At 49.4% G+C, this 18,495-nt stretch overlaps 1 long non-coding RNA gene across 2 annotated transcripts in view; it reads right to left on the reverse strand.

The window, feature by feature from the left end:
- Window positions 1-601: 601 nt before the first annotated feature.
- Window positions 602-18,495, reverse strand: part of LOC125756379 (uncharacterized) — a 62,252-nt gene continuing 44,358 nt past the window's right edge. The window contains exons 2-3 of one of the 2 annotated variants that reach the window (XR_007414516.1): window positions 2,971-3,043; window positions 602-919 (exon numbers count right to left, since the gene is read on the reverse strand). This is a non-coding gene — a long non-coding RNA (uncharacterized LOC125756379). The remainder of the gene's footprint in view (window positions 920-2,970; window positions 3,044-18,495) is intronic. The other variant, XR_007414515.1, reaches the window with a different exon arrangement.

Consider the following 18,495-nt stretch of genomic DNA (forward strand, 5'->3'; position numbering starts at 1 on the left):
AAGTTACTCCTTCAGGGAGTAACTGATTGGAGTAACAGATACTCTTTTCAAATACTCCTCAAGGGAGTAATAGTTACTGGAGCAACGGATGCTCTTTGTTAATACTCCCATGGGAGCAAGGGTTACTCTTTTCCAATACTCCCCAAAGGAGTAACAGATAGTCTTTTCCGATACTCCCGTGGGAGCAACGGTTACTCTTTCCGAATACACCTTAAAGGAGGAACGGATAATCTTTTTCAATACTCTCAGGGGAGCGACGGTTACTCTTTACAAGGAGGAATGGATGCTCTCTGTCAATACTCCCAAGGGAGCGACGCTTGCTCTTCCTGAATGCTCCTGAATGGAGCAAGTTATTTTTCCCATTAGTCCCGCAGGGAGGAACGCATATTATTTCTCATATCCCCATGGGAGCGACAGTTACTCTTTTACAACATTCTTCACCGGAGCAGCATGCAGGTTGCTCGCATTGAATGCTCCTAAAGAAACCAGCAGTCAAGCTCTCCCAGCTGCAAATGAAAAAACAATAGTTTTGAGGAACATGATTTTCGTCGAGTTGTGCCAAGTGTGGCACTAATGCTCCAGTAGAGGACAGTATTCCAGATCTAGTGCAAAAAAAATCCTTTATTGCATGCATGCAGCCTGCCTGTTGTTCACTGGCTCAAAGTAGTTAGAGCCACTTGAACGAGCGGCGTTGGCCGCCAGCCGCTCTTCACTTTCAACAGTCGACATCAAACGTACGTTGGGCTCTCTTTTTGAAAACAATATTCATAGTCCAATATAGGGCCATCTGCGTGCCAATGGCTGCCATAAGGCTCTCCTCCTTAAAGTCGATTCCCTCCAGACGAACAATGAATTCCCGTGACGTCAATAAACTTCCAATGAACGTCACTGTAGGCACGTAGTGCATCTTGGTGGGGTCCTACAAAAAAAAAAGAGCACATTTTAACACAACGCTTGTTGCTTCATTATTACCATATGCAAATTAGACGATGTAACGTCAAAAATCATGCGGCTACTTAAACGTATAGCCAACAAATATAGCGGAATGAAAGACCCCAATTTGCTTAGACTAGTCCAAGCGTTCGTAATAAGCAGAATAGTTTACATGAATTTGCAACTTATTTGCAAAACATGTTTCGACACTGGAAGGCACATTCTTAACAAGTTATAAGGCTACAAGTTTATCCACAGGTTAGTGACTGGTCTCATTTACATGCAAGCCAATTGGTTCTGAAAAAAAGATTGAGACGTTTGCTGTTTCGAGGCAGCATGTCATGCTAGCATACTGTATAAACTAGAACCCTGCTGATTTCAAGTCCATGTGCAAAAAGAATGTAGGAGCCATGAAATGGGGAAAAAATTAACAGAGGGGTCGTAGTGAAATGCACTATCTCATATCAGTGGTTAAGCATGAAAAAAAAAAAATATCGTGCAGCGTAAGCTCTTGTACTTCCTTGACATCTGATCAGCACAAGGCAAGCAAATGCATTGTAGTAGGCGGGAGTTGAGCTATAGTTGGTATGAATGATCGACTTGAGACTTACTTTGCTGCACTAATTAGATACCCTTTGTGCCGCTAGCTCCTACCATGATCACTTGAGCGTACATTTCTTCCGAATAAATCCAAAGCCTTGGATGGCCAGCACATAACAGGTATCTTGACCAGCACATAACAGGTATCTTGAAGTGACCATCACACCCAATAACAAAATTATCGCTGGATGAACAGGCGAAAATGCCACAAGCAATGATGTTCTCTGCTCACTTCCTCAGTCTTTTCAACACAGTATGATATTGGTGCGGCTTGTAATTGGCCGCATGTCTTGCAACAGTGAAAGACCAAAAACACAGCCCTTCCTCCTAAACTTCGCCACCACTGCATGCGTTGGCACACTCGGCCATGATCTCATCAATCGAGTAAACCGTGGAGTTAAGAACTGCATTATCGATGAAAACATTATTGTAAGCGATTCCATTGGAGGCATAAAAGAACCGAGCACAGACAGAATACTAGTATGGCTACAGCAACGACCCACAAGTAAAAAAGAGTGCCAGAAGACCATTTTACAGTAGGAATCGCAAAAAGCATTGACCCGCTTTGAGAAAAGGTGAGCGCCATTTGGTCATGCTTTCACGTGTACGATTGAAAATCGGACGTTCCCTATATCCAATCACATACACATTTACGTACCCAGTCAACTTTTTTTATCGCCTTAACACATATTAAAAGCATGTCAAACAAGTCCTTTTTGACTAATGTATTGCCAAAAAATAAATAAAGGATGGAAATACAAGCCGCGCAAAAAAAAAAAAAAACGCGTGACAATGTGGCTTCAAGTTCCCGCGCAAATGTCGCTACGCCACGCACACTTCACTTCTTTTTTAATGTATTTGCTTTGCGTATGGCAGCTCTTTTTTTCTGGGCGTCATACTGCACTGCACCATTTTTTTCACTTTGCAGAAATTGTTCAACTGTGTTTTCGTCGCTGCATTCACTAAGCGCATCACAGTTACGGACAGTTGGGGAAAACTGTGGGCACAGCATCTTCCCTGAGGCGAGCTCTGTCACTTAGAACTTCGAGTCTTCTTCCTGTAGTCTCATCGCAGTGGCTCAACGTGGTGACGAAATCACTTGTATGGAAGTGAAGCTCGCATACCTATATTTTTAACAAAACATAGCATATAAAATGTCAGGGTAAAAGTGATATTCTGAAAATTACCACTAATCGACTCACTGCGGCTTTACAACAGTGAAATAAAAATATTAACTCAACAGCTTGTCTGTGCAGTGAATGACATTGACGTTTCTATACCACCTTACCTAAGAATTGTTCACCAAGTTGTTCCCGTGTACTATTGATAAATCTTAAATACTATCGCCTAAGCACGAAGCACGCGTAATGTAATACGTGAGGCAAAACCATTAAAATATGCATTGCTTGTTTGTAATTGTTACTTATGTTTACTTACCTTCAAATGGACGCTTGGAGTGAAATCCTTCATTTGAATTGCTCGCAGTCACTTATCCTTCCGGTCAACGTCCCTTGGAAATGAAAACACATGAACCTTTGGTCCACGGTCATAATTTCCTTTACAGCGGAGGCCGCGACAGCGGCCCGTGTCGCTGGAAGCGCACGACCACGTGTGGATCAAGGAATGTCACACGAGGAACGTTCCACAGCGGTTCACTTCACGATACACGAAAACACCACTAGCACAAACGCACAATCACGTAGTACCACTCGCCAGCAAATCTACAGCCTAAATGAAAATTCAGAAGAAAACGCTCACAAGAAATAGAAAACGTCCGCACCACGTGCATCTTCGCGACGAAAAAAATGTCCTGCCGATTTGGCCGAGCACACGAAATGAAAGGGGCAAAACGCAGGTGCGGCAGAAGAGGTTCTGTTGAGCAGGATTAGTGTGACGTAGCGCGCTGGTGTGGAGAGGGGTGAAGAGGCCTTAAGCTAGTCTAGGTGGTGTTGTTTGAACCCTCCCCCCCCCCCCTCCGGCTACGCACCTGATTGCTGGCAAGAAACGAACGAACATTTTCCAGGCACTGACACTTCTTAGTAGTAAAAGAAGATCGGCCAGCTCACCCCTTCACCGCCCGCGTCCCTCCCTCCCCTTCTCGAGGCGTGCGGGAGTAAGTGCTTCCATTCATCCTCCCGTTCCTCCCATTTCGACCAAGGACTAAGCAGTCACCCTCCGAACTTTGCGCACGGCACGCAATGCTTCTTCAGTTCGTCCTTTGTGGGAGTAAAGCGCCCTTTTCGGGTGAACGGTGCAGTTACTCCCGAAAACTTTTTAGAGTGCAGTGCAGTGGACAGTGATCGCTGCAAAGATGCAGGAGATATTCGATGTCGTCGAGACTGCAGTCGCCCCTCAAAAGCCACCGCTCTCGGTTTCTGAGCATCAAATCGTCTACCTCTTCCCATGAAAGAGTGGCCAAAAGGCGCTGACTCGAAAGGATGCTGGAAGGCATTTTTCCTCCCTCGCTGCTGCTCGCCTCGTAGAAGTCGTACCAACCGTCACCGTTCACCACAGATAACCTCAACAAAATTTGCGCCATCGTAAAATCTTGGCTTGTCTCGTGCCTTGACTTGTGTCAACTATGATTGGCTATTGTAGTTTATTTCTTAGCCACTAGATGGCGCAGAAAAACACGCCGAGACGAAGGCGCTGACGCCTAGACGCAGTCCACGTTTCGGTTGTTGCGTACGGTAAACTAAAAATGTAGGAGACAGCCTCAACTCTAACGTACGCAGCGCGCGGCCGTTGCGTACGTACAGGTTTGCGCGCGCTAAACTAAAACTCTCTAGTAGCGAAAGGTCTTGATCCAGCCGCCACGCCCTGCGATAGGTCGTTTGGCGACACGTGACCTTTTCTCCTTCGCGCCCCGCCCAAAGGGTCCAGCGGCGGCAGCGCTGTGCCGGCGACAGGTACGGATCACTGTGTTTTCAAGCGTGGAGTGGGGCGATTTTAGCAAGTAGAGAGTACTTCACGTGCCTCTATCGCATTGTTGTAGCAAACTAGAAGCGTTTATGTACCTGAAATTGAGTGGACGCAGGAATTCGGCGTTTGAATTGAATGTGTGGAGCGTGACGTGCTTGTATGTCTGGTCTCTATATCTTCGGTTGCCACCCCGCGCGGAGGACAGAAAAAGCTTTTCTTTTTTTTCTTTCGTTCCTCGCGGTGAGAAAAATATATGCTGAAGGAAGGCCCAACAACATCAGTCACAAGAAATTTGTGCCCACAGAAAACATCCGGCTATGCGAACTAAGTGATTTTGTAATGGTTATAACTTCAAGCAGCCTTTGGCCTGGCCGGCGTGCTTTTGTTCGTGCTGTAGAGAAGTAACAAAGTGGTGGAGAGTGCTGTACCGTCACCGCAACTTCGGTCTCCATTCCATGCCTCTGGAGCTTCGATCCCGTACCGTGCCATCTACCATGCCGCAAGACGCCGCTCAGCAAACGCCGCCTCCTGCTCCGACCGCTTGTCCCGGTGTCCCCCGCATCCGCGACACTCCTGTCTTCACCGGCGCGGATGGCACTGACGTGGAGGACTGGCTCGCGATTTACGAACGGGTGAGTGTCCCCAATAAATGGGACGAAGCAGGCAAGCTGAGCAACTTGGTTTTCTACCTCGCGGGTGTGGCAGGCATGTGGTACAACAACCATGCATCCGATTTCCCGACGTGGTCCGATTTCAAGACCGCCATCGTCGACGTGTTTGGCCGCCCTGCCGTCCGTAAGCTGCAAGCCGAACAGCGGTTACGTGAACGGGCACAACAGGCCGGTGAATCGTTCACGAGCTACATTGAAGACATCCTTGACTTGTGCAAAAAAGCCGACGCGAGCATGCCGGAGTCTGACAGAATCAGGAATGTTATGAAAGGCATCGACCACGATGCCTTCACCATGCTGCTGGCCAAAAACCCTCGCACAGTGGCAGAGGTCATCACGCTGTGCCAAAGCTACGAGGAGCTGCGCCGGGAGCGCTTGATGACCCGTCGACCGCCATCACGCGATGCTGATCTCGCGGGCTTGTCGGCCATTTCCGACCACTCCACCTTGCTCGCCGAAATCAAGTCGTTCGTGCGTGAGGAAATTGCCCGTCAGGTCTCTCTACTGGCTTTCGCTCCACCGCAGCATGTTGACCAGCCGCCAACTGCCCTTCTGCCTCCTCTCCGCCGAGCGATTCAGCAGGAAATCGCAGAGGTCATTCCTGAATACCACCAACCGCCTCCAGTGCATGCGCCACTAAGCTACGCGCAAGCTGTAGCCAGGCCGCCCCCAGGGATTCCTGTGGCTGCACCGCGAAGTTACGCCGAAGCCGTCGTCGGACCCCAGGCCTTCGACGCGGCTGTGCCGCCTACGTACGTCGACGTCGTCCCCAGGCCCCGACTCCTGCCCACAATTCCCTCATATCAGCAGCCGTCTCGTCCATCCCGTTCTGCGACATGGATGGGGCCCGCGAACCGCTGGCGCACTTCCGACAACCGCCCCATCTGCTTCGCGTGCGGTTGCGCCGGTCACGTCGCACGCTACTGCAATCGCATGGAGCCGCCTCGGGTCGCATCAGCCCTCCCCAGCCAATCAAGCCGACCTTATTAGGGGCGAAGCTCCTTAAGGCGGCACCCGTTCGTCCCTCGTAGTCGTAGTCGTAGTCCGTAACCAGTCTTACGCTTTGACCTCCAAGGTGGTGCCGGTGGGAGATTTTTCCTGTGCGTTGTTGAACAATAAAAAATTCGCAGCGGTAGCTAAAAGCCGACTTCTTCTGTCTCTCATTCCCATTAGCAGCCATTCTTTACCTCCAAGGTAGTGCCTGGTGAGATTTCTCCTGTGCGTGATTAAACAATAAAAATTTTGTTCAAAACGCCGTTGATTGATGAAATAAACCTACGAAAGACGCCAGATGTTTTGTAAAAGCAAAACGGAAGAACGCCAGTTGTTTCTAAAGCAAAAGGAAAAGACGCCAGCTGCTTAACGAAAGACGCCAGATGTTTTCTAAAGCAATGCTTTTCTAAACAATGAAAATTCACAGCGTACATGTAAAATTAAAGTGAGCTGCAAGTCGTCATAACTCATCGAACCTTTAGTATAAACGCGCCCTATCTCACGTCGGTGATGATGTACTGGGCAGAATTCACGGAAGATTCACGGTTTACCGATGAACCTCCGCAGTTTCGCCCACTCATCATCATTCACTCCGTGGATATGCTGTGATCTTTTTATGACCAAGCGCCGCCTATGTCACCGACGTCCCGCCCCGCAACATCTACCCGCCGGTCACCGTCTCCACGACGTCGCTCACTGTCGCCGATGCGGCCACGTCCAGTCTCACGTGACCAGGAAAACTAGTCGTCGCAGTCCACGAGGCAAGGGCTGCGACGCTATCGAACTGCGAAAGCCCTCAGCGAAGCCCATCGAACGTGATAGACGTGTTTGTGGACGGTGTTCGCGCATCTGCCCTTATCGACACTGGAGCCGCCGTATCCGTCATGGACGCCAAACTTAGCCGATTACTGCGAAAAGTGACGACGCCACTTTCCGGTCTCTCCCTCCGTACAGCCAGCGCCCAAAGTATCCACCCTACAGCGGTGTGCACCGCCCGCGTCATTATTCAGGATGCTCTCTACGCCGTCGAATTGATCATATTTCCTGCCTGCTCTCACGACGTCATCCTAGGATGGGATTTTCTCTCCGTCCACGACGCCGTCATTCATTGCGCACCAGCCAAAATAGAGCTCTCACCGTTCTCTGATTGGACGCCGGAGACAATCCATTGGCTGCGGGCAAGGTACATGTCAAAGACGACACCAAGGTGCCTGCAAACTCGTCAACGGCGGTGTCAGTCTACTGCGCAAGTCTCTCCGACTCCGTTGCGCTCCTCTCGCCATCTGACCGTGTTTGCACGAGGAAAGGCTTGCTGGTGCCTTTCGCGACCGTGCAAGCCACTCAGGGCAGCACCTCTATTTTTGTTATCAATCCATCCCCGTACAGTGTCACGTTGGTGCAAGGGGAATGTCTCGGTAGCGTGGAACCCTTCGAAGACGCACAAGTTATGGACGAACCATATGAAATGCACTGCCACAGTTCCAGTACGCTCGGTGCTGTTTCCATGTCTGGTTCATCACCCGCTGATGTATTTGGTTCCTCCATTGCTGACAACCTTACGCCAGTCCAGCGTTCCCAGCTTCTGGGCCTGTTGGAAGAATTTCGCTCTTCTTTCGATGTCGCTCAAACTTCTCTCGGCCGCACGTCCGCCGTTACGCATCGCATCGACACTGGCACCCAGCCGCCACTGCGGCAACGTCCATATCGCGTATCTCCCACAGAACGCCGTGTAATCGACGAGCAAGTCGACGAGATGCTTCGCCGCGATGTTATTCGACCTTCTAACAGCCCCTGGGCGTCTCCTGTCGTTCTTGTTGCGAAGAAGGACGTTTCTGTGCGGTTCTGTGTGGACTACCGACGACTTAACAAGATCACTCGCAAGGACGTGTATCCACTACCGCGAATAGACGACGCGATTGACAGCCTGCAAGGAGCAGAGTTCTCTTCATCTCTCGATTTGCGCTCAGGGTACTGGCAAGTACCTATGGCTGATGACGCTCGACCGAAGACCGCCTTTGTCGCGCCCGACGGCTTGTACAAATTCAACGTCATGCCGTTTGGGCTGTGTAATGCGCCCGCCACCTTTGAGGGCATGTTGGATACCGTTCTGCGCAACCTGAAATGGCACACATGCTTATGCTACCTCGACGACGTCGTTGTTTTCGCTCCGGACTTCCCCACACATCTTCAACGCCTGCGGCATGTTTTGACGCGTTTGAGCGAAGCCGGTCTACAATTGAATCTCAAGAAGTGCCGATTTGCAGCACGGCACCTGACAATACTCGGTTACGTCGTGTCCAAGGACGGTATTCTCCCCGATCCCGCCAAGCTTCGGGCCGTGACCGAGTTCCCCAAACCTACGTCCGTCAAGGAACTGCGCAGTTTCGTAGGACTGTGTTCCTACTTTCGGCGCTTCATTCGAAACTTCGCGACTATCATATCGCCGCTGACGAAGTTCCTCGGAAGTACTGGGCCGCTCAATTCGTGGTCGTCAGAGTGTGACGAAGCTTTCGCGAAGCTCCGTCGTTTGTTGACGTCGCCTCCCATACTACGCCACGACGACCCTAGGGCCCCTACTGAGGTACACACAGACGCCAGCGGTGTTGGCCTTGTCGCTGTTCTTGCGCAGCGCAAGCCAGGGTTCCCTGAATATGTCGTGGCATATCCAAGTCGTACGCTTACCAAAGCCGAGACCAATTACACCGTCACCGAAAAGGAATGCCTGGCAATCATCTGGGCCCTTACGAAGTTCCGACCTTATTTGTATGGCCGCCCATTTGATGTCATCACCGACCACCATGCACTATGCTGGTTGTCATCATTGAAGGATCCATCAGGCCGCCTCGCCCGCTGGGCACTTCGCCTACAGGACTACGACATCCGCGTGCTGTACCGCAACGGACGCCAGCATGCTGACGCCGACGCACTCTCGCGCTCCCCCTTGCCTGACGACAATACCCACAGCTCAATGTCTCACAATGCCGTTTCTTCCATCGACATTCACACCATCGCTACCGAACAGCGCAAGGATCAGTGGATCGCTTCACTGATAGACTTGCTCACTGATCCATCGGCAACACCATCCACTCGCGCGTTGCGTCGCCAAGCCCATCATTTCGCCATTCGCGACGACCTCCTTCACCGACGCAATTACAACGCCGACGGCCGCCAGTGGCTACTAGTAATACCCCGCAGTCTCTGTTCTGACATATGCGAATCGTTCCACGCTGATCCGCAGTGTGCGCACTCTGGGGTATCGAAAACATACCACCGCATTCGCCAACGGTACTTTTGGCGAGGGATGTACCGCTACGTGCAGAAGTTCGTTCGCTCGTGCATCGATTGTCAGCGCCGTAAGACTTCAACACATCTGTCACCAGCAGGTCTCCAACCTTTACCTTGCCCTGACCGGCCGTTTCGGCGCGTTGGCATCGATTTGTATGGGCCACTTCCTCTGACGTCGGCTGGTAACCGCTGGGCCATCGTCGCTGTAGACCACCTTACGCGATACGCCGAAACTGCCGACCTCCCAGCGGCTACAGCGCGCAATGTAGCCTCCTTTCTGCTCCACCGGTTCATGCTGCGCCACGGTCCACCCCAGGAGCTGCTCAGCGATCGAGGCCGTGTCTTCCTGTCGGAAGTCGTCGAAGCCATCCTCAAAGAGTGCAACGTTGTTCACCGCAAAACTACTGCCTACCACACGCAGACGAATGGCCTCACCGAACGCTTTAACCGCACGCTCGGCGACATGCTCTCGATGTACGTCGCCGCCGATCACACAAATTGGGATTCGATTCTGCCTTTCGTCACCTACCCCTACAATACCGCCCCTCAAAGCACCACTGGTTTCTCACCCTTTTTCTTATTGTACGGCAGGCACCCGTCGCACACAATCGACACAATCCTTCCATACAAGCCGGATCGATCTGAGTGTGCACCTAGTTCTGCCACAGCCAGACTTGCTGAGGAGTGTCGCGAGCTTGCCAGGACCTTTACTACGCAGGACCAAGAGCGTCAGAAGAGCATTCGCAGTGCCACCAACACTTCTGCACTCACGTTCCTCCCTGGAGCGCCCGTATGGCTCTCGGTTCCTACCACTGTAGAGAAGCATTGGAACGCTCTAATGGGTCGTCCTCTCGAGCGCCTCCTAGTGGGTCGCCCTCTTCGCCTCTTCTCGGAGAGCACGCCCCTCGTGCTCGTGCTCGTGAGAGTCTGCGCTCTGTCGTTGTGCATCGTCGCCGTCAATCCCGCCGTCAATAAACGCCTTAACAGTGCATATACATGAGCATTATCTTAGCAACGATATTATTGCTTCGACGTTCTTTATGCCGTATATTTGTGCATAGTAGTCAATGCAGAGTCACACTCCGTATCTCTAACATTAAATTGCTCGGAACCCAATAAAGCTGCCTTTGTTTTTCTCACTGGGGTGGCTTCAACACTATAAGCTCACAGGAAAATGAGCATTCGGGATTAGTTTTTTGCCACACCTTGCCGCAGGCACGTAGGCAAGGGGGGGGGGGGGGGGGGGCGGGGGGCCCGGGCCCCCCCCCGAAATTCGTCCAGCCTTTTATGTTCCCGGGCAATTTTTTTTCTTTTTGCCATGAAAAGACTTTCTTGCGAATAATTAGGCCTTGGGCCCCCCCCCCCCCCCCCGAAAAAAAATCCTGGCTACGTGCCTGCCTTGCCGTGTTTTGCCGCAATGCTGTGTGCGAGATCGATTAAGGCTTCTTCGTTGAAGCATTCCGCGTAATGTTTTCCCTAGAGGATCACAATGCTTTTGAGAAGTTCGAATAAATTATAGTTGCAAGACACTGGGAGGAATAAATTCGAACCATATATGCCGCACCAAGCATCCTTGCTAATTTTCCAAGGCAGAAGGAAAGGAAGCCACCCTGCAAGCGAATGAGGGGGGATCAGTGCTCACATCAAAACTTCCAAAGAAAAAGTTTGTTATGAGTTCATGCAATAAAACCCAGTTTTTCAATAAGTGCTCTTTTGTTCCCTTGCATCTCTACAAAAAGGCACCTAACTCAGCTTTCCTGGTTGTAGTCTGGTTTTAGGGCCTGTACGTGTATACATACCCCAAATTTATTTGAAATTGCACTGGGTAACATTGCAACGTACCTTTATATCTGCGGGACACGGAGGCAGCGGGGGTAGTAAAAGGGGGACGGCTTTGGATAAATATACGTTGTTAAAAACAGTTCAACATTAAAATGGGCGAGACACTAGTGGGCATGCTATATTTCCTAGATCTTGAAATGTACTCAAGTTGCTTATATTCCTCAAATGCAGTGCAACTGCATTTGTGGAATATCCCTTCTTCTAAGTAAACCTATTAGAGTGTAAACAAAATAAGCTTAGTTAAAAATACCGTGTAACCGTGGGAAGACTTCTGAACGCTGACAAACGCATTCAATCCAATAATAGCGCGTATTTTGCGCTACGCAATACAAGAGCGCTAGGTGCCCGATGAAGTTTCCGAAAGTAGCAGTACGCTCAATACCTGCCTATTTTATTCGAACTAGAAAATAAGCGCTTCTAACTCACCCAAACACGACCTGTCCTTCAAATTACGCTGAATGTCAAAATATGCAAATAACAAAAATAAATGCCCTGCATGACAGTTGCTGTGGGGAACCCGCTCGGAACCTGCTTCGGAAACGCACGCGTTTTATTTCAATATTTAACGTGCTCCGTGCTCGTTAAAGTTACTCTCCCTGTAGTTTGATAACTGATGAGCATCTTAGGCCACAAATATTAATAATTTAACGGTTCAAGCGAGCACCGAGTTCGGTTTCAGGCGCCCGCAGTATGCACGGGAGCGAGCGGCGCGTCGTCTGCTATCGCTGCTCCTTGGACCCATCGAGAGGGAGCGCGTGTAGTTGTCGCTACCTTTAAAAATATAGGGACCTTACCGCGACCTAGAGTCACTAGAAAAATTTCAGAGTATCGCATCTGTTTTCCGCGCGCCGCCGCCGACGCGACTGACTTACTTACTCGCATCACGTGACCTCTCGCCGCCATATCCCTTCCAAGCGTTTTGGGTGCAGGCGCGTTGAATGCAAAGCGCGGCCGGACATTTAGCAGTACCACGGTCCCTAGAAGTACTTCGTCGCTTTTTTTAACGCGTCATGCAGATGTCAGAAGACAGCAGCTCACCAGCAATCGAACGTTGCTGGTGAGCTACTCTCGGAATCTCGTTTAATTTTGCATGCCGTGTGGAAAAAAGTAATATGAAAGAGCGCCGTTCTACGTGGCTGCATAGTTGGCCGGAATGAATTCGCCCCCCTCGAATAACACTCCTTTCTGCAGTGAACTACACAAACTTTGCTGAAAAAGCTCTCATGCAACAGGATACTTCCCCTTTTCGGTTCGCCATGGTCAGCGATATTGAAAACTACATACCTATTGCTCGGCTGTTTATATCGATCTGTTGAACAGATTACGCATGCTATCCGAGTTGTCAGCGTCTCACCCACGAGAGCGAAATCGAAGATTTATTAAAATAAGTGTTTAGTGGTATACCTTGAAGGCAACTGTCGCATAATCATTTGCCACTGCGCAAAACTGAAGCGTAGAACTCTGTTGATAAACTTGGCATAAGGCAATGTTATTAAGCGTATTTTATTTTTTTCAAAAAAGAATGTTGCTAATGCTGCATTGCGCCGAGCGTACCCTTACAATACTGTTTAGTGGGTGAGAAATGGTCACAGCAAAAAAAAAAAGGCTTATCTTCTCACGAACCCCAGCTGTTTACGCGCTGGCAACGCCAAAAACAAAAAAAAACTTTGTTGGAACACAGCAAAATATTTGCAAATGCACTGCGACGTTGGGAATATTAAGGAGACAAAAAACAGGAAATGAAACAACTGAGTAGTGACGTCATTCATTTTTGATGGCCTATTTTCTACGTATCTGTTAGGAAATGACAACGTATTCGCAAAATATGATGCACCTAACCTACCGAACGCTGATTCACCCGTGCGTTCGGCTGCTGGCGTTCCGAACCGAGACAAATACTTCACGTACAAATTCCACTTACCGTACACACACCACTTCTATAACAGATAACACCCAGCTGAACAGCAAGCATGGTGCGCAAGTAAAGTATGCGTCAGCGATCAGTTGAAGGACGCAATGCTGATTGTTCTCGATGTTCGATAATGTTCTCGAATGCGCTATGAAGTGAACCTGAACACCGACTGCAAAGCTAGCGCAAATAGTCAATATTCACCAAGTGTCGAAGTAAATGGCATCTCGCACGAAGTCAATGAGCTAATGCATCTATGCTTACAGCTCCGGACCTTGCGAACACACCCGGCCGTGAAACGAAAAGAGACCAATGAAGCCACGAAGAGAGCTCGCGAGCACATGGCAACATTCGCCGCACGTTTCATTAGCTACACCGCTTACCGCGCAGTCGATTCATGACTGTCGACGATTCAGAATCACTTCTGATATCCTTTTGAAGAAACACACACACATATTGCAGTTACGCCGAGCGTAACACGGCATCGAGGCGCAAAGATCGGTCACTTCACAACACACACTACCAACGCGCCGGACGGTCCGGAAGGGAAATGGCCGCCGCCGCCCAATGTTGCCCGCGTGCAGCCTACCTTTGCGGTACTCTGAAATTTTCCAGTGACTCTACCGCGACCTAAAGTCCCTGCCGCGACCGGCGATGCAGCGCCCCCTGGTGACCGCTGCAGTCGTTCTCTCACCGGCGATTCCCGCGCCGTTTCAAACCACATGAATACTGAGTACTCGGAGGCGCACTTTCGCATAAAAAACAAAATAATAATTTTGACTAATACACAAAGCGCAAAATCCACCTTGCACAGTGCGAAAACTTTTGGGTCTGTTTTTGCTAATGCACAATTGAAAAAATTATAATTGGGCAGCTTTTTATAAAAAATAATTTCAAAACAGTAATGCGAGATGAGACATCGCCATTGCTGTGGACGTCGTCAAGTTTGCACATGTCTTTCGTGCACGTTGCATGTGTTTCTTCGTCGTTCCTTTGCCATTTGCTGAAGTTCGGCTCCGGCGGCGAATTGTTGGATGACAATCGAGGGATACAACCTTAAAAGTGAAATGTTCGTGTGACATTTTCTGGGCTATTCGTCGAAATGCCAGGGCACTGCTGTGTTCCCGGCTGTCGCGGGAACTACGACGGGGAGAAGGCTGTGCACGTGTTCACATTCCCCGCTGACGCTGACAGAAGAAGGCAATGGTTAAAAGCCATTCCACGTGCTGATTTCGTGCCCGGAAAACGCTTAGTGGTAAGTCGCAAAATCGTGGCATTTTTTTTTCGCTATCTTTAAACGCTGACATGCTGCGCGACGCGGGTTTTAAGTATTGTGTTCGCTGTTTCACTCGTCATGTTAGCTCTCCTAAATATGCCAACTTCTTTGTGTTTGGTGTCCAGGTCAGCGAACGGCACTTCCGAGCGTCAGACATTCGGACTTCTAGTTATGTGGACTCGAAAACAGGCAACGTCGTCGAGGCAAAACTCAAAATTGCTCGCCTAATCCCCGAAGCCGTACCTAGTGTTTTCCCGAACTGTCCCGCGTACCTCTCCGCACCCGCTACAGCCACGTCTCGAGAGGCACCTAGTGAAAAGACGATGCGCCTTGAAACAGCGTCCTTGCGGGAAGCCATCGCCGCATCACTTCAGACCCACGAGGAGGAAGAATCGACAAACAACATCGACACTTTCCAGGCTCTGTTGGAGCGAGTTCCGGAAATCAAGGTTTCCAGCTTCTGGAATGTTATATCTCGACTACAAGTGTGCGCCGCCGCCGCCTGTTTTTGGTCACGCCGCTCGCGTCGCCGCCGAAGAGTCAAGAGAGATCACGCCGCCGCCGCCGCCGCCGCCGCGCAACGGACGCACTTCCAACGGACGCACTCTTTACAGCGGAGACGATGCAGCTTTCCACGAAAAAGGCGAGCCCGATTCGACGGTTTTTTTGTATATTTTTTGTTGCGGTAGCTCCCAAGTTTGACACAGGCATACTGACAAGGGAGACGCACAGTGCCCTCCGTCTCACGACAGACACTTTAGTAAAGGTGACTAAGTATTGCTTAGAGGAAATGCACTTAGACTATATATTGTTAGGAAAGTTTCAAACCGATTGTTTGGAAGACAGGTTTGGCAAGTATCGCCAACTCTCCGGTGCCCAGTACCACGTATCCATTAGACAGGTGTATGAGTCTTGAGCGAAAACTTCGTCTGCAAAATATTCTGGAGCTCCCAGAAATTGAAACTACAACAACCGCAGTGGCAGTAAATGATGATGTGCTCGACATCTTTGACACTGAGGTCGCATACTCTGACTTAGACAAGAAGGCACAGAATCTCCATGCAACCACCTACGTTGCTGGTTACTGTGCCCATGCTGCATTAAAAAAACTTGCATGCATGGCTTGCAAAGGAAATTTGATGCTAGAAGAAAACGTTGAGGTTGAAGGTGGAGAATTGGTGCAGGCCATGAACCGTGGCGGTCTCAAGTTTCCTCTGCCTGCAATAATAAACGCTGTTCTTACAGCAGAAATAGTTCTAGACAAACTTAGAAGTGAACAGCATGCAACACAATTTCATGCTCTGCCAAATCAAAAGGAGGCTCTTTTGGCACTCACACATGATTTAATAATTGACAGCATCGATTTCGATGTGTGTGAGAATGGAGACACCCCGCGAGTAGTAATGCACCATCTCCTAAGTGCAGCAGCTAACACGTTATTAAATAACTTTTGCAAAAGAAAAAAACGCCAGGCCTGCGCGGAAAGCGCAGCACAGTCACAGCGAAAGCTCGAAGAGCGGCATTTCTAGAGCCCGTTATAAACTCTCTTGTGGCTACTAATACAACTACACTAGCAACGTACCCACTACGCCACAAACGATAATTTTTGTGAAGTTGGAAGCACCCACCACGACATTACTCGTCATTCTGCGGAGAAGCGAGGTACCATCTTTAAGGCATTATGTGCAGTTTCATGATGCGACGACTGATGACGATGAAGAATTATGACTGAGCCTTTTGTAATGGGTTGGAAGCTTTAAATGACCCACTAGTTACGTACTTCGCATTGTGTGACGCCCGGTCGTTATTTCATTCCCCCACCACACTTTATAACATACGCTAACGTGAGAAAAAGATAGAGAAAGGGAATTAATTTTATTGAGACCCTGAGGAAATGGATCATGGGAGCCTTATGGGCTTCCTTGGCAACCAATAGAAGTGCACTTGCGCGGAACCCACTACGCTATAAATCATAAATTTTGTGAAGGAAGGAAGCAGCCACTACGCAATTTTTAGTCATTCTGCGCAGAACCGTAGTATCTGCTAAACACCTGTAAGGCATTATGTGCGCTTTGTTGATGCTGTGGCTAATGACGACGAAGAATTATGGCAGAGCCCTTTGTAATGGGTTGGAAGCATTCAACAACTCACTCGCTGCGCAATTCGCATTGTGTGACGCCTGGTTACAGAATTCGCATTGTGTGACACTTGGTTGTTATTTTACTCTTCTACCACGCTACATTACACATGTTAATGTGGTTCCTTCCCGACATGAAGACTGTATAGGGTCTTTTTGCAAGGCAGTTTCAAGCACCGGCATGGCTCAGAGGTTGAATACTGGGCTCCCACGCAGAGGGCCCAGGTTCGAACCTCGTTCCATCCTGGAATTTTTTTCTTATTTCGTTTTTTTTTTCTTATTTCGAGCGATAGTGGTTACGGACACCGGCGGCGGCGGCGGACAACTACGGCGCCAAAAACGGCCGGTGAAATGATCTCATAACAGCTTTCGCTGTAAAAAAAGATCAACTTGTAGCTGACAAGTCTGCAAAGGAAAAGAGCGAAAACTGAAGGCTGAAAAACTAATTGCTTCACATTTTTTTTTATTATTCAATGTCAAAGTGTCGAAACCTATTTTATAATATGTGGGGTTTAACGTCCCAAAACCACGATATGACTATGAGAGATGCCATAGTGGAGAGCTCCTGAAGTTTCCACCGCCTGAGGTTCTTTAACGTGCACCTAAATCTAAGTACACGGGTCTCAAGCATTTTCTCTTCCATCGAAAATGCAGGCGCCGCGGCCGGAATTTGATCCCATGACCTGCACTAATTCCCCACCTTCAACCTCAACGTAGTTAGCAGTCGAGCACCATAACCACTAGACCAACGTGGCGGGTGAAACCTATTTTTGTTTTGTATATCCATATAGTATATTTTCTGGTGCTTGCTGAGCTATTTTAAGTTTGCGTTACTTGTTCGATTGTGTGATTGTGTGGTGCATCTGCTTATAAATAACTTTTGTGCAACAAGGACTGATCAATGTCAATGTACTGAGTGTGTATTCTTGTGCTTGCGGAGCAGCTTTATGTTGTATTGCTTATTGCAATGTAAGCTTTCGTGGTGAAACAGTTTTGATTAGCTCCTCACTTCTCATGCTTCTCTTGTGAAAATAAAATAAGATTTCGGAAAGTCCCTTGCACTCATAATTTCAAATAGAAAATGTATAAAACGCAGCTTAACGAATCTGCATATTGATACATAATCAAATCAGTAGCAGCATGTCGAAAGGTAAAGGGGTACACCTGCGCGCAAACGAGGACGAAAAAAAAAATGAGCTTTTTGCTGCAAAAATATGATTAACAAAAAAGAATAGTTGTTTCGAAGCGGCATTCTCAGCACGCATCGCGGAAGCCGACCGTCCAGCGTCGTCGTAGTAGGGTGACGTCACTGAGCCGTGGAGAGGCCTTAAAAGTCTAGGTGGTGTTGACCGATCGGCACTCCTCTCTGGGCGCCCATCGACCCAACTCCTCCTGAACCGAAGGGGCCCCCAAACAAAGGAAAGCAAAGGCTCTCGCCCGCGTCTTCCCAGCAACACCACAACGCCGGCCTCCAAGCTCATCCCTGCCCCCCCGCTCCTGCAACCGCGAACGAAACTCGCGGCCAGGCACCGGCGGCCCCGAGCGCTGAAGCTGTGAAAACCGGGCATACCCTTATCTTTACTATCCGCATCAAGAGACGCGATTGCCGCCTTCGTCTTCCGTTTTCCTGCCACGGCACGAGTGCGCGTTAATCACCGCCGCAACCTCATAGAGGTCGATACGACGCCGACCGGAGACGTCGCCGACCTGCTTCAGATAACCACCACCATGGTCATCCCAGTGAAGGCGAAAGTATTGGTTGAAAACACCTGCGTTCGTAAGGTGTTTGGTGTGGACCCTGACATACACATAGATGACATCACCGCCAACATCCCCTCCTCAATCAGGAGTATCTCCTGTGTGCGTCGGGGCAACACTCTTCGTGCCACCTTTGAGGGCACCACCGCACCGGAAGAACTTTTCCTCT

This window comes from Rhipicephalus sanguineus, chromosome 11 (genome assembly GCF_013339695.2).
Source record: "Rhipicephalus sanguineus isolate Rsan-2018 chromosome 11, BIME_Rsan_1.4, whole genome shotgun sequence".
Taxonomy (NCBI): Eukaryota; Metazoa; Arthropoda; class Arachnida; order Ixodida; family Ixodidae; genus Rhipicephalus; species Rhipicephalus sanguineus.